We start from the raw sequence: 15,504 nt of genomic DNA on the forward strand, positions 1-15,504 counted from the left end.
AGATTTTATGGGGGCTGTAAACAGTAGATAAGACAGATGAAAACGTATCGGGATGGAGGTTTAAATGAATGAATGGATCTGATATGTGTGAGTGTATAGAAGTCATCTATAAGCAGGGGATTGGTCTTTGAATGAATGAGAGGGTGGGCTGGGATTGTTTTGGGGATAGTAAACACAAGGCCTTCGCAAGTCTGCACCTGAATGAGTCCAGCCCTTCCTAGTATGCTCTCTGTGGGTTAGCATGCCTCCACTGCTAGGAGAAAGGACCAGGTGGAAGCTCCTTTCAACTCAAACTGACCTTGAAATCGCTTGATTGAATTCCACTTCCTCTTGGCACTTCCCTCCCAGTGGCTGCAACGGCAGGAGTTATCCGTCTCTTCCTCCGTTCCATTCCGCTCTGCTGGCGCTCCCATCAATGTGCTTTTTGTTCCTCTTCTCGCTCTCTGCTCTCCACATGGAAGAGAGAGGCACAGAGACAGGTGATGATAACACTTCACTGCTGCCTAATGCTCTGATCAGCAGTGAGTCTAGAAGTTGACCCTGGGTGTTTCTCAATAGGCATATTACAGTGCTCAGAGCACACAAATTGGAGAATGCATCAGTCAGAGTATGAGTCCAGATCAAAGTATGCGAAACAGAAAACGAAGGACACTTCTCGGTTGCATACTCCGCTTATACACATTTCGAAGCATGCATCGATGCAAGCTACAACGAAAAGTATGGACAGAAATATGACACAACCACTTAAAGATGCACTTTGCAGAAATTGCTCCGCCATTTCCTGGTTGCTAAAATTCTAATAGTTTGCCTAATTCCAGTTTATGTGACAAAACAAGCAAGTATCGTGTAGAGCAGGCCTGGGCAACTCTAGTCCTCGAGGGCCTGATTGGTGTCACACTTTTGCCCCAGCCCCAGCTAACACACCTGACTCCAATAATCAACTTAACATGAGCTTCAGTTAAAGATGCAATTAGTTTAAATCAGGTGTGTTTGCTAGGGATGGGGGAAAAGTGTAACAACAATCAGGCCTCCGAGGACTGAAATTCCCCAATATACTATGACTTCGGAATTAAATGTTGCTCATTCACATCTCATATGTTATCTGACTACATTATTTTATCTTGATACGTTCATAGATACATTCTGTTTTAATTTTGACATGTTTACTTGACTGCAATACCCACTGTAGTGTGCGTAGATCACAAACCCATAGTAAGTCAATAGGGCTAACTGGCTAGCTAACTAGCCACAAAGAATTGGTAGAGTCTCGTCTACCCACTCCCGCCCTCTCACTTCAAAAAATAAAATCTGATGGATAGGATGGCGACCAATGATGACTACGTGATAATATCAGCAAAACACAACTGATCATCTGTAGTCATTGGGAAGAGCCACAAGAGATACCTACACGACAGTGCCATGACAGCAGCTCTCAGTGCTTCCTCCAGATGAATATCCTCCTAGCTGTTGGGTCCACAGGGTTGGGTTGGTTACTATCTAAATGTAATCCGTTACAGATACTTGTTACCTGATCAAAATTGTAATTTGATTACCCAACCTCAGTAATGTAATCTGATTACTTTCAGTTACTTTTAGATTACTTCCCCCTTAAGAGATATTAGAAGAAGACAAAAAATAATATTACAAATAGAACGACATCAATTGGAGGAAAAATCAATGCTCTAGTTTACATGCTGTCCATAAATGGATGTTGCATTTTACTTTATGGGTTGGTTATGTAAGCTTCTTACCCATTGCATTCTACTACATAATAACACAATTAGGCTATATCTTTACATTAAAAACCAAGGTCTGTCAGATTTCCAGTCATTCCATTTAATTGAATACCCCTTGATCTTCAAGAATAGGACTTGGAAATATGGATAGATTCGCCAAATAGTTTACCTGAACATAATCCAAAAACTAAGCCTAGGTTGTTGTTTATGATTTTGTTGTCATGGAGGACTAATTGAGCTCATTGCTTGAGTTGAATAATAAATGCTGCTCTCTGAATGGCATGCTTTGAGCACTACGAAAAAGTGCTATTTACACGTGAAAAAGTAATGCCATAGGCTGCCTTTGCTATAGGCCTATTGTTTAAATTTCTGTTGGTGACACTTTGATGATTTGGACACACTCTCGATAATTTGCAGCTTTTTAAAGGCGCTTATGCCCCATGTACACTAGCACACGCGGTGAAACCCTGCTTCCCATTCATTTTCAATAGAAGGAAAGCGGTGAGAAGTGGGGATGGCGGGGGACCGTTTGGAAGCGCGAACATGGCGTGGGAGGTGGAGAAAAAGTTAAACATTTCACAACTTTATGCAAATCCTCAGTGGCGACTGCTGGGCGATGACCAATCATATCAAGTGGTTCCCATTATGAATTTGATGCTATGCGACCCAAGACTGAGACTTTCTTCAGCAAAGATGGCTGACAAAAATACTAGGATGGAAGTGAATGTGATTATAGCGTCATAACAAATCATGCAAAAAATGTACAGTTGAGAGGAATATGTTAGGCTAGCTTTATGGGCATTGTGACATGAGTATGAAATTGTGATTCTGGTTGTTTAATGTTTTAGGGAGTCCTGAAACAACCAGCAAACTAGTCTGTTGTCTTGTGAAAGGGTGGATGTAAAGAATCTAGCTAGCTGAAGCATTTACTGCAAATTTAATGTACAATTTTGTACGCTTGCCTTGCTGATATTTGCCATACAAGGCAGCTGAAGTAACGTAGCTAACTATTTTCTTGCTTATTGTGCAGTGGAGGATAAAAATATCTGTACGCCCGTGGATGTGTAGCTAGCGATGTAGCCGATCTGTGTATGGACCCTAAAAGGTTTTGTATGAATATTAGTTCAGAACCTAGCTATGAACCTCAGCTATCAACTTCAAAACAGTCTAAATGCCATTAATGAAGCCTACGGATTGAGTAGAATATAATATAACTTTGTGCCAATGCTGCAAGTCGTATATACATGAAGTTATTACCAAGCATAAGATCCCCACATTGTAGCCTGTACATTGAAAATATTCACTGACCATGTACTCTACCTTGGCAAATAAAGGTGCGGTTCAGGTATGAATGTCTATGAGACATTCTTTTTCCGTCATATCCAATACCAGGAGTATCAAACTCCTGTCTTTGAATGATGCTGTGTCCACATGTGCGTATTACAATCATTCACTTCAAAAGTGTTTACCAATCCTGGTCCTGGGACATCAACGATTACCCAATGTAACTATACAATAGACTAGAAACATGATTTAACTAGTTAAATGCTGATTTGCAATTCATATATACACAAACAGAGTGTGATTCACATCAACTTTAGCCACCTAACCGCCTAGATAACGCTAACTACAACAAACGGGAATTCATAAAATTTCATACATTTTGAAAATTCATAACATATTGTACAAATTGCAAATTCTTAACATATCTTACGAATTGTAATTCATAACATATCATACTAAATGGATAATGGACATCCACAAATGAATACATACCATACAAAACATAACATATCATACTAGCTGCAGTTTCTATATTCTATGTTCTACATTTACCCAGCATCAGACTCACTCAGGCAGAACATACAGTGCCTTAGGAAAGTATTCAGACCCCTTTACTTTTTCCACGTTTTGTTACGTTTTAGCCTTATTGTAAAATGTATTATTTCTACACACAATACCCCATAATAACAAAGTGAAAACAGTTTTTTAGGATTTTTTGCAAATGTATTAAAAAGAAAAAACAGAAATTCCTTATTTACATAAGTATTCAGACCCTTTTCTATGAGTCACAATTGAGCTCAGGTGCATCCTGTTTTCATTGATCATCCTTGAGATGTTTCTACAACTTGATTGGAGTCCACCTGTGGTAAATTCAATTGATTGGACATGATTTGGAAAGGCACACACCTGTCTATATAAAGTCTCACAGTTGACAGTGCATGTCAGAGCAAAAACCAAGCCATGAGGTCAAACGAATTGTCCGTAGAGCTCCGAGACAGGATTGTGTCGAGGCACAGATCTGGGGAAGGGTACCAAAAAATTTCAGCAGCATTGAATGTCCCTAAGAACACATCATTCTTAAATGGAAGAAGTTTGGAAACACCAAGACTCTTCACAAGAGCTGGCCGCCTGGCCAAATTGAGCAGACAGGGGAGAAAGGCCTTGGTCAGGGAGGTGACCAAGGACCCGATGGTCAAAAAGCTCCAGAGTTCCCTTGTGGAGATGGGAGAACCTTCCAGAAGGATAACCATCTCTGAGGCTCTCCACCAATTAGGCCTTTATGGTAGAGTGGCCAGATGGAAGCCACTCCTCAGTAAAAGGCACATGACAGCCCACTTGGAGTTTGCCAAAAGGCTCTCAGGCCATGAGAAACAAGATTCTCTGGGCGGTATGCCAAGCGTCATGTCTGGAGGAAAACTGGCCCCATCCCTACGGTGAAGCATGGTGGTGGCAGCATCATGCTGTGTGGATTTTTTTCAGTGGCAGGGACTCGGAGACTAGTCAGGATCGAGGCAAAGATGAACGGAGCAAAGTACAGAAAGATCCTTGATGAAAACCTGCTCCAGAGTGCTCAGGACCTCGGACTGGGGCGAAGTTTTACCTTCCAACAGGACAACGACCCTAAGCACACAACCAAGACAACGCAGGAGTGGCTTCGGGACAAGTCTCTGAATGTCCTCGAGTGGCCCAGTCAGAGCCCGGACTTGATTCCGATCTAACATTTCTGGAGAGACCTGCAAATAGCTGTGCAGCAACACTCCCCATCCAGCCCGACAGAGCTTGAAAGGATCTGCAGAGAAGAATGGGAGAAACTCCCCAAATACAGGTGTGACAGCTTAGCTAGCTAACGTTAGCTACTTTCGTTAACCAAATTTCTATGTAGCTAAATAATACTAAACATAAACGGATTATCAGTCTCAATTGCTTTACTGACAAAAATGCAATATTAAACAAAATCAGATGCTTAGATCTACAAAGGTTTGACATGTAGCTAACATTAGTTACAGAGGGTAGTCGTGATCCTGGAAAGTCCAGCATAAATGAAAAGCCAGTATGTTGGTGACGCAGTTTAGTGTAAAAGGTCAAAGGTAATGCAGTAGCACAGAAGTGCACACTGAGCAGTGCTTCTCAAATGTAAAATGTATGCGTTCTCCACACTCTTGTCCTATTAAGAACATACTCAAGAGAATGCCCTCTAATGTACTCAGAGCATGGGAGTGTGGAGCACAGTAGTATGCATATTAAGAAACCCCCTTTGCTACTTCATATCTGTTGACGAAGCCCTATTTTCCTGTATAGGGTGAATGTTATTATTTTTTTTACATTTGTGATTGTTAGTGTTACCTACATTTATCTGTCTGAATTCAGGCCGTATCGGCTGACTGGAATACTGAAGAAGAGTTATGATACAGAATAATTGGAGATACCTCTGCTATGTCATTTTGGGATCTCTGCTGAATCACATTCTTCGTAGATTGTGCATTATCAGTACTTACAAATGTCAACAACAAGTCATGGTTGGGAAAGCATAGAGGTCGCCTTAGACCTAGATGCTCTTTACCTCTTTCCCCACAGACATTCACTTCCTGTTGTTGTGTGACAGACAGACCAAGGAAGTGCAGTAGCATTCTGTAGTCTGTAGTCTGTTTTTATCTTCCCTCCCAGCCCAGTCCAATTCCCAATAACATGGTTATGGTCTGCTCCAGAGAGAGAGAGCAGTAGAGGAAAGTGGTCTTGGCCGCCATGGTTGGGTAGTGGATAGCACAGACTGAGAGGCACCACATTGTCCACTTAGATTTACAAGGCATACTTAAAGCCACAGACTCTGGGGTCACTGGGAGTCTCTCTAGGCTCGCTGGCTGGCTGGTCTGGCTGATCTGGCTGGCTGGTCTCAGGACCGATCGGTCGGTCTGATGGTCGGTGTGTCCATTAGTGCCGTACGAGCCAGAGGTGCTTCTCCTAACAGTCCCTGAGGGAGGGAGCCAAGGGGAAAGGCTGGCTATATATTTAGGGTAATGGAGTTAGGGTGGGGGGTATGTGTGGGGGGCTAGAGTGTAGGGCAGTGTAGAGAGAGGGGAGTAGTTGAGCGAGGGCTGGAGAGGGGAACAATTATAGGGGTGAGGGTGTAAAGAAAGGGTATGGACCAATGATGTTTAGAGGGGGACAAAAGAGTGAGTGTTGGGTAGATAGAGACAGAGTATAGAGCAATAGGGGTACGAGGGGCAGAAGAGTGATGGTGTCTGTGAGTGGAAACACTCATTCCCCTGACCTCTGGTGATGGATCCCCATACTGCCCGTCTGATAAGAGAGGAGAGAGGAGAAGAGAAGAGAGGGAAGAACCGATAGGAAAGTAAAATAAAAAAGCATAGGAAAGGAGAAAGGGGAGAGGAAAGAGAGAATCATGGCCTGAAACGCTTTGACCTCTCACCGTTCATTAGAGAGAGGCATGAAGCTATTTAATAATGACACTTGCTTTCCAGGCATAACACATGAGCCGAGGCAACCCAACTCTCCATCCAGCGGCCCCCCGTCCCCCTGTAGGTGCCCCCCAGAGAGACGGTGGCAACCCATGGGGAGCGGATACCCAGACGCAGCAGCTGGCACGAGAAGAAATAACCTTAAGCTAAGTGGCTGACAGAGAGGTATGACCATGATGGAGTGACTGGCTGCTTCTCTTCCAAACACACAGGCCTCAGTCCCTGCACCACATGTCCTGCTTATATAACAGCACACCATGCAATGGTAGTCCTGTCCATGTTCTGTTAAAGCAAGTGCAAAGACAATCAAGTGCATTAGTGTTATTACTCTGGAATTTATTTAGTACAATGCTTGGAAGTGACCTGGGTTATTTTTGTTATTTTATTAGGATCCCCATTAGCTGTTGCAAAAGCAGCAGCCACTCTTTCTGAGGTGAGGTGCAGTTGAGTCAATTACAGTTAATTACAGTGACACCAGATACTCATTATTACATATTCCAAGAATGGATGGAGGGATGGATGGAGGATGGGATGGATGGAGGGATGGATGGATGGAGGGTGGGATGGAGGGATGGGATGGAGGGTGGGATGGAGGGATGGATGGATCGAGGGTGGGATAGATGGATGGAGGGATGGACGGAAGGTTGGATGGAGGGCCGGATGGAGGGATGGGATGGAGGGATGGATGGATGGATTGATGGAGGGATGGGATGGAGGGATGGATGGATGGATTGATGGAGGGATGGAGGGATGAAGGAAGGGGTGATCATATTGTTCTTTCTTTCCATGTGCTCAGCAGAGACCAGTCTGTGGCAACACCCTCCTTGTCTTCTCGCTCTCTCTTTTTAAGGCTTGTATTCATGTTGTAAAGTGAACCCATCAAAATATTCTCATTTATTTACACAATGTCATAAAAGCCTGAAACAGTTCTCTCTTTGAACATGTTGTTATTCTGTACTTCAGTGGAACGAAAAACACAGAGATGGGCCTCACTCTAAACCGCAACCCTCACACAATCCCCAAGCTCTCAAAATGTGCACTACAGTCAATTCAAAAGCACTTTTCTAAGTTTAGAAGAATCTCAATTAGTTTTGCTTTCCCGTAAACTCTCACAGTATGTTGGAGGGGAATTCAAATTAGTCTGTCATTTTACTCTTTCAGTTCTATGCCACAATTGTTGTTAAACTTGGTGTATTTTTAGACAAGTGGCACACAAAGTATCTTAGTCACACCAGTTACATGACAAAAATCGGGAGACACTACTGTACACAGAGGCCCTTGTGCCTTCGGCAAACACACACGTACACATGCACTCATTTAGATATTAGGACTTGTGTTTGTTTATCTGTAGGATGCAGGATGTGGAGTTCTAATCCCAAGGGACAAACGCATAGAAACCATCATAATGGATTGCATTAATACACCATAGTGCTTTCACTAGGTCTCATGGTATTACAGGTCTTTACATTATATAGAGTAACTTAGTAGTATAGTGTCTTACTATCATATGAAGAAGACTTTTACAGAACTGACTGTGCAAGACAGACAGAAGCCATGTTTTGCCTCTCATCATGCAAATGTTACAACATTCAGGGCTGGTTGTCTGGAATAACCTGTGGTCAGTGCAGTCGGAGTAGGATCCAACTCTGGGTATCTAATTAATCTCCACTGTGCCAAGATCTGGAGGGCAGATGAGAGAGAGAGAGAGAGGGAGAGAGAGAGGAGAGACTGCGAGAGGGAGAGAAGGGGGGCATGCATTACAGCCATGTTTGACAGTAATAAGCAGATAGGTTTTCACATAAATGCTAGCTGACTGTGGTGAACGATGGCATCTGGCACAAGAATCTGAGTGGAGACTGAAGGGGTAGAGAAGTATAGGGGTGAGGGAAGGTGAGCCAGGGTGAGCCAGGGGACTGTTAGTTAGTTAAAGGAGTTAAAATGTCCAGACTCCTTTTCCTCAGACTCTTGTGACGTACTGAATACCACTCTATTCAGTGTTCAAAGCTGGGCCAGGGTGATGTACTGGTTGTTTCCCTGGCTCTGAATTCTACCCACTTGGCACAAACTGTTTGAATCAACGTTGTTTCAACGTAATTTGTCAACGTTTTGTGACATGGAATCTACGTGGAAAATACATTGGATTTGAAAAAAGTAATCAACTGTTGTTTTGAAGGTGAAATTTCAACCACAGGGTTATGCTGTCATGGTAACCACATGTCAACATAGACAAATCAGGTATAAAATATGTTGAGATTGTAACTTTTTTGGGGTTCCCGAGTGGCGCGGTGATCTAATGCACTGCATCTCAATGCAAGAGGCGTCAGTACAGTCCCTGGTTTGAGAAACATAGCTGTTAATGTACCTCTTTGGGCTAGATGTGCCGCTAGCAACCCACCTCGACAACATCCGGTGAAATTGCAGAGCACGAAATTCAAAATACATAAATCGTAATATTAAACATTCATGAAAATACAAGTGGCATACATCATTTAAAAGCTTAACTTCTTGTTAATCCAGCCGCTTTGTCAGATTTCAAAAAGGCTTTACGGCGAAAGCATACCATGCGGTTATCTGAGGACAGCACCCCGCCTACAAAAGCATTAAAAACATTTTCCAAACCAGCAGAGGCGTCACAAAAGTCAGAAATAGCGATAAAATAAATCACTTACCTTTGAAGATCTTCCTCTGTTTGCAATCCTAAGGGTCCCAGCTACATAAAAAATGGTTGTTTCGTTCGATAAAGTCTTTATGTAAAGACTTTCATTCAATCAAGTCTTTATATGCCCAAAAAAGTCTGTTTAGTTGCTGCGCTTGATTAAGTAATCCACCTGTTCCATTCGTTCAAAATGCATACAAAGGAATCCCAAAAGTTACCAATAAACTTCGTCCAAACAAGTCAAACAACGTTTCTAATCAATCCTCACGTACCCTAATATGTAAATAAACAATAAAATTTAAGGCGGAGAGGGTTCAATCCACGCGGGCCACAACACTACAGTCAAAATGATAGCTGTTGATGTAGGCCCTGCCACTGAAATAGACCTGGAGGATACACAGAGAAACATAGCTGTTAATGTAGACCCTGGCACTGAAACAGACCTGGAGGATACACAGAGAAACATAGCTGTTAATGTAGACCCTGGCACTGAAACAGACCTGGAGGATACACAGAGAAACATAGCTGTTGATGTAGACCCTGGCACTGAAACAGACCTGGAGGATACACAGAGAAACATAGCTGTTAATGTAGACCCTGGCACTGAAACAGACCTGGAGGATACACAGAGAAACATAGCTGTTAATGTAGACCCTGGCACTGAAACAGACCTGGAGGATACACAGAGAAACATAGCTGTTAATTTGGCCCTGCCATTGAAACAGACCTGGAGGACACACAGAGGAACATAGCTGTTAATGTAGGCCCTTAATGTAGGCCCTGCCACTGAAACAGACCTGGAGGATACACAGAGAAACATAGCTGTTAATTTGGCCCTACCACTGAAACAGACCTGGAGGATACACAGAGAAACATAGCTGTTAATTTGGCCCTGCCACTGAAACAGACCTGGAGGACACACAGAGGAACATAGCTGTTAATGTAGGCCCTGCCACTGAAACAGACCTGGAGGATACACAGAGAAACATAGCTGTTAATTTGGTCCTGCCACTGAAACAGACCTGGAGGATACACAGAGAAACATAGCTGTTAATTTGGCCCTGCCACTGAAACAGACCTGGAGGACACACAGAGGAACATAGCTGTTAATTTGGCCCTGCCACTGAAACAGACCTGGAGGACACACAGAGGAACATAGCTGTTAATGTAGGCCCTTAATGTAGGCCCTGCCACTGAAATAGACCTGGAGGATACACAGAGAAACATAGCTGTTAATTTGGTCCTGCCACTGAAACAGACCTGGAGGATACACAGAGAAACATAGCTGTTAATTTGGCCCTGCCACTGAAACAGACCTGGAGGACACACAGAGGAACATAGCTGTTAATGTAGGCCCTTAATGTAGGCCCTGCCACTGAAACAGACCTGGAGGATACACAGAGAAACATAGCTGTTCATTTATATTAGATCCAAGATGGCGTAGCAGTCAGATGTATTTTGTCCTCGTCTTGTCTTATACATTGTGTATATATCTTTTTATATCTCTTCGCATATATTTTCTTCAACATACTCTCCTGCAATCCACCTCACCCAATGTGACATGGATCTGCTATTTTCTTACATTTTTGAACCAGAACCCCCAACAGAAGCTAGCCAGCTAACTAGCTACTACCTCAAGCTCGGACAACTCTCGCCAGTCTGCACAGTGCGACTTAAACCAGAGCAAATCGGACTTATTTTTCTCCATATCTCCGGATTTCTATCGCAAGCTCTGAACCTTTTCACCTGGATCATCGCAGCTAGCTAGCTGCTATCCGAGTGGCCACTCCTGGCTAACGTCTCTGTCCCAAAGCAAGAACAAATTAGCCTGGAGCTAGCCTTTGCTAGGCCCATCTCCCGGCTAGTATTGTAGCCCACTCCTTGGGCTACAATATCTATTTTGCCAATTGGCCTAGAACCCCCACCGACTAATCACGACTGGACTACCGACGTAATTCGCCCGAAGGGGTTTTTCAACTGGCTCCTCCGTCGCATCGTCCCCTGAATGCCCATTTGCTAGCCTGTTAGCTGCGGCCCGGTAGCTGTCTAGAGAATATCGGACTGTTAGCTTAAGAGGCCCATGGGACAAATTCTTTGGCCACTATACCTATTTTGCCAATTGGCCTGGACCCTTTTACCACATGGAGCGCTGCTGATCCACGACGACTGGTCATTCGACGCAACAGCACGAGGTGGCTACAACTGACTTCTTCCGTCGCGACGTCCCTCTAAGGCCCTTCTGCTGGCTTGCTAGCTCCGGCCCGCTAGCTGCCTGAATTGCCGTGTCCCCGGCCCGCCGAGCCACTCACTGGACCCCTATGATCACTCACGCATGCCTCTCCCTAATGTCAATATGCCTTGTCCATTGCTGTTTTGGTTAGTAATTATTTCCTTATTTCACTGTTGAGCCTCTAGCCCTGCTCAATACGCCTTAGCTAACCCTTTAGTTCCACCTCCCACTCATGCGGTGACCTCACCTGGTTTAAATTATGTTTCTAGAGACAATATCTCTCTCATCGCCACTCAATGCATAGGTTTACCTCAACTGTATTCACATCCTACCATACCTTTGTCTGTACATTATGCATTGAATCTATTCTACCGTGCCCAGAAACTTGCTCCTTTTACTCTCTGTTCCGAATGTACTAGACGACCAGTTCTTATAGCCTTTAGCCGTACCCTTATCCTACTCCTCCACGGTTCCTCTGGTGATGTAGAGGTTAACCCAGGCCCTGCAGTGCCTAGCTCCACTCCCATTCCCCAGGCACTCTCATTTGTTGACTTCTGTAACCGTAAAAGCCTTGGTTTCATGCATGTTAAGATTAGAAGCCTCCTCCCTAAGTTTGTCATTTTCACTGCCTTAGCACACTCTGCCAACCGGATGTCCTAGCCATGTCTGAATCCTGGCTTAGGAAGACCACCAAAAACCCTGAAATGTCCATCCCAAACTATAACATTTTCCGACAAGATAGAACTGGCAAAGGGGCCGGAGTTGCAATCTACTGCAGAGATAGCCTGCAGAGTCTTATTATCCAGGTCTGTGCCCAAACAATTTGAACTTCTACTTTTAAAAATCCACCTTTCCAGAAACAAGTCTCTCACCGTTGCCGCTTGCTATAGACCACCTTCTGCCCCCAGCTGTGCCCTGGACACCATATGTGAACTGATTGCCCCCTATCCATCTTCAGAGCTTGTGCTGTTAGGTGACCTAAACTGGGACATGCTTAACACCCCGGCCATCGTACAATCTAAGCTAGATGCCCTCAATCTCACACAAATTATCAAGGAACCTACCAGGTACAACCCCAAATCCGTAAAAATGGGCACCCTCATAGATATCATCCTAACCAACCTGCCCTCCAAATACACCTCTGCTGTCTTCAACCAGGATCTTAGCGATCAATGCCTTATTGCCTGCGTCCGTAATGTGTCTGCGGTCAAACGACCACCCCTTATCACTGTCAAACGCTCCCTAAAACACTTCAGCGAGCAGGCCTTTCTAATTGACCTGGCCCGGGTATCCTGGAAGAATATTGACCTCATTCCGTCAGTAGAGGATGCCTGGTTATTCTTTAAAAGTGCCTTCCTCACAATCTTAAATAAGCATGCCCCGTTCAAAAAATGTAGAACCAAGAACAGATATAGCCCTTGGTTCACTCCAGACCTGACTTCCCTTGACGAGCATAAAAACATCCTGTGGCGTACTGCATTAGCATTGAATAGCCCCCGCGATATGTAACTTTTCAGGACAGTTAGGAACCAATATACACAGGTAGTTAGGAAAGCAAATGCTAGCTTATTCAAATACACATTTGCATCCTGTTGCACAAACTCCAAAAGGTTCTGAGACACTGTAAAGTCCATGGAGAATAAGAGCACCTCCTCCCAGCTGCCCACTGCACTGAGGCCAGGAAACACAGTCACCAACGATAAATCTGTGATAATTACGTTTTTCAATAATCATTTTTCTACGGCTGGCCATGCTTTCCACCTGGAGACCCCTAACCCGGTCAACAGCCCTGCCCCCCCCCCCCCCCCACAGCAACTTGCCCAAGCCTCCCCATTTCTACTTCACCCAAATCCAGATAGCTGATGTTCTAAAAGAGCTGCAAAATCTGGACCCCTACAAATCAGCTGGGCTAGACAATCTGGGCCCTCTCTTTTTGAAATGATCTGCCGAAATAGTTGCAACCCCTATTACTAGCCTTTTCAACCTCTCTTCTCTTATTGGCTGAGATCCCCAAAGATTGGAAAGCTACCGTGGTCATCCCCCTCTTCAAAAGGGGAAACACTCTAGACCTAAACTGCTACAGACCTATATCTATCCTACCCTGCCTTTCTAAGGTCTTCAAAAGTCAAGTTAACAAACAGATCACCGACCATTTCGAATCCCACCATACCTTCTCCACTATGCAATCTGGTTGCCAAGCTGGTCATGAGTGCACCTCAGCCACGCTCAAGGTCCTAAAAGATTTCATAACCACCATTGATAAGAGACATTACTGTGCAGCTGTATTCATTGACCTGGTCAAGGCTTTCGACTCTGTCAATCACCACATTCTTATTGGCAGACTCAACAGCCTTGGTTTCTCAAATGACTGCCTCGACTGGTTCACCAACTACTTCCCAGACAGAGTTCAGTGTGTCAAATCGGAGGGCCTGTTGTCTGGACCTCTGGCAGTCTCTATAGGGGTGCCACAAGGTTCAATCCTCGGGCCGATTCTTTTCTCTGTATACATCAATGATTTCGCATTGGCTGCTGGTGATTCTCTGATACACCTCTACACAGATAACACCATTCTGTATACTTCTGGACCATCTTTGGACACTGTGTTAACCTTTCTGATCTCCCCATCCCGGATCCGGGTTCGTGAATACAGACTCAAGCTCATTACCATAACGCAACGTTAACTATTCATGAAAATCGCAAATGAAATGAAATAAATATGCTAGCTCTCAAGCTTAGCCTTTTGTTAACAACACTGTCATCTCAGATTTTCAAAATATGCTTCTCAACCATTGCAAAACAAGCATTTGTGTAACAGTATTGATGGCTAACGTAGCATTTAGCATTAGCATTCAGCTGGCAACATTTACACAAAAAAACAGAAAAGCATTCAAAAAAATCATTTACCTTTGAAGAACTTCAGATGTTTTCAATGAGGAGACTCTCAGATAGCAAATGTTCAGTTTTTCCTGAAAGATTATTTGTTTAGGACAAATCGCTCCGTTTTCTGCGTCACGTTTAGCTATGAAAAAACCCCTGTATCCAGGATTGTGTAAATCTATCAGCAAGCTCATTAGCATAACACAACGTTAACTATTTATGAAAATCGCAAATGAAATGAAATAAATATGCCATCTCTCAAGCTTAGCCTTTTGTAAACAACACTGTCATCTCAGATTTTCAAAATATGCTTCTCAACCATAGGAAAACAATAATTTGTGTAAAAGTAGCTAGCTAGAGTTAGCATTTCGCGTTAGCATTTAGCGTTAGCATTAGCGTTAGCATCCAGCACGCAACATTAACAAAAACATAAAAGCCTTCAAATAAAATAATTTACCTTTGAAGAACTTCTGATGTTTTCAATGAGGATACTCTCAGTTAGATAGCAGATGCTCAGTTTTTCCAAAAAGATTCCTTGTGTATTAGAAATAGCTCCGTTTTATACATCACATTTGGCTACCAAAAAAAATCCATAAATTCAGTCCTCAAAACGCAAACTTTTTTCCAAATTAACTCCATAATATCGACTGAAAACATGGCAAACGTTGTTTAGAATCAATCATCAAGGTGTTTTTCACATATCTCTTCATTGATACATCGTTCTTGGACACATGCTTTCTCCCCTGAATCAAATGGTAAAGTAGAAGCAGCTGGCAATTGCGCATCGAATTCGACGCAGGACACCAGGCGGACACTTGGAAAATGTAGTCTCTTATGGTCAATCTTCCAATGATATGCCTACAAATACGTCACAATGCTGCTAAGACCTTGGGCGAACGACAGAAAGTGTAGGCTCATTCGTTGCGCAATCACAGCCATATAAGGAGAGAATGGAAAACAGAGCTTCAGAAATTCTGCTAATTCCTGGGTGATGCATCATCTTGGTTTTCGCTGTAGAATGAGTTCTGGGGCACTTACAGACAAAATCTTTGCAGATTCTGAAACTTCAGAGTGTTTTCTTTCCAAAACTGTCAAGAATATGCATAGTCGAGCATCTTTTCGTGACAAAATATCGCGCTTAAAACGGGAACGTTTTTTATCCAAAAATGAAATAGCGCCCCTAGAGCTCTAACAGGTTAACTAACCTCCAGACAAGCTTCAATGCCATACAACTCTCCTTAGGTG

The 15,504-nt window shown here is 43.5% G+C and overlaps 1 protein-coding gene across 2 annotated transcripts in view; it reads right to left on the reverse strand.

Moving 5' to 3' along the window:
* Positions 1 to 15,027, reverse strand: part of fgfr4 (fibroblast growth factor receptor 4) — a 50,760-nt gene extending 35,733 nt beyond the window's left edge. The window contains exons 1-2 of one of the 2 annotated variants that reach the window (XM_090192393.1): positions 14,717 to 15,027; positions 14,287 to 14,348 (exon numbers count right to left, since the gene is read on the reverse strand). The gene's annotated coding sequence lies outside the window, so the exon portion shown is untranslated. Of the gene's footprint in view, positions 1 to 298; positions 444 to 14,286; positions 14,349 to 14,716 lie in introns of those variants that run through there. The other variant, XM_090192392.1, reaches the window with a different exon arrangement.
* Between the last annotated feature and the right edge of the window lie 477 nt (positions 15,028 to 15,504).

Source organism: Oncorhynchus mykiss, chromosome 12 (assembly GCF_057628025.1).
Source record: "Oncorhynchus mykiss isolate SJ-2025 chromosome 12, ASM5762802v1, whole genome shotgun sequence".
In the NCBI taxonomy this organism is placed as follows: Eukaryota; Metazoa; Chordata; class Actinopteri; order Salmoniformes; family Salmonidae; genus Oncorhynchus; species Oncorhynchus mykiss.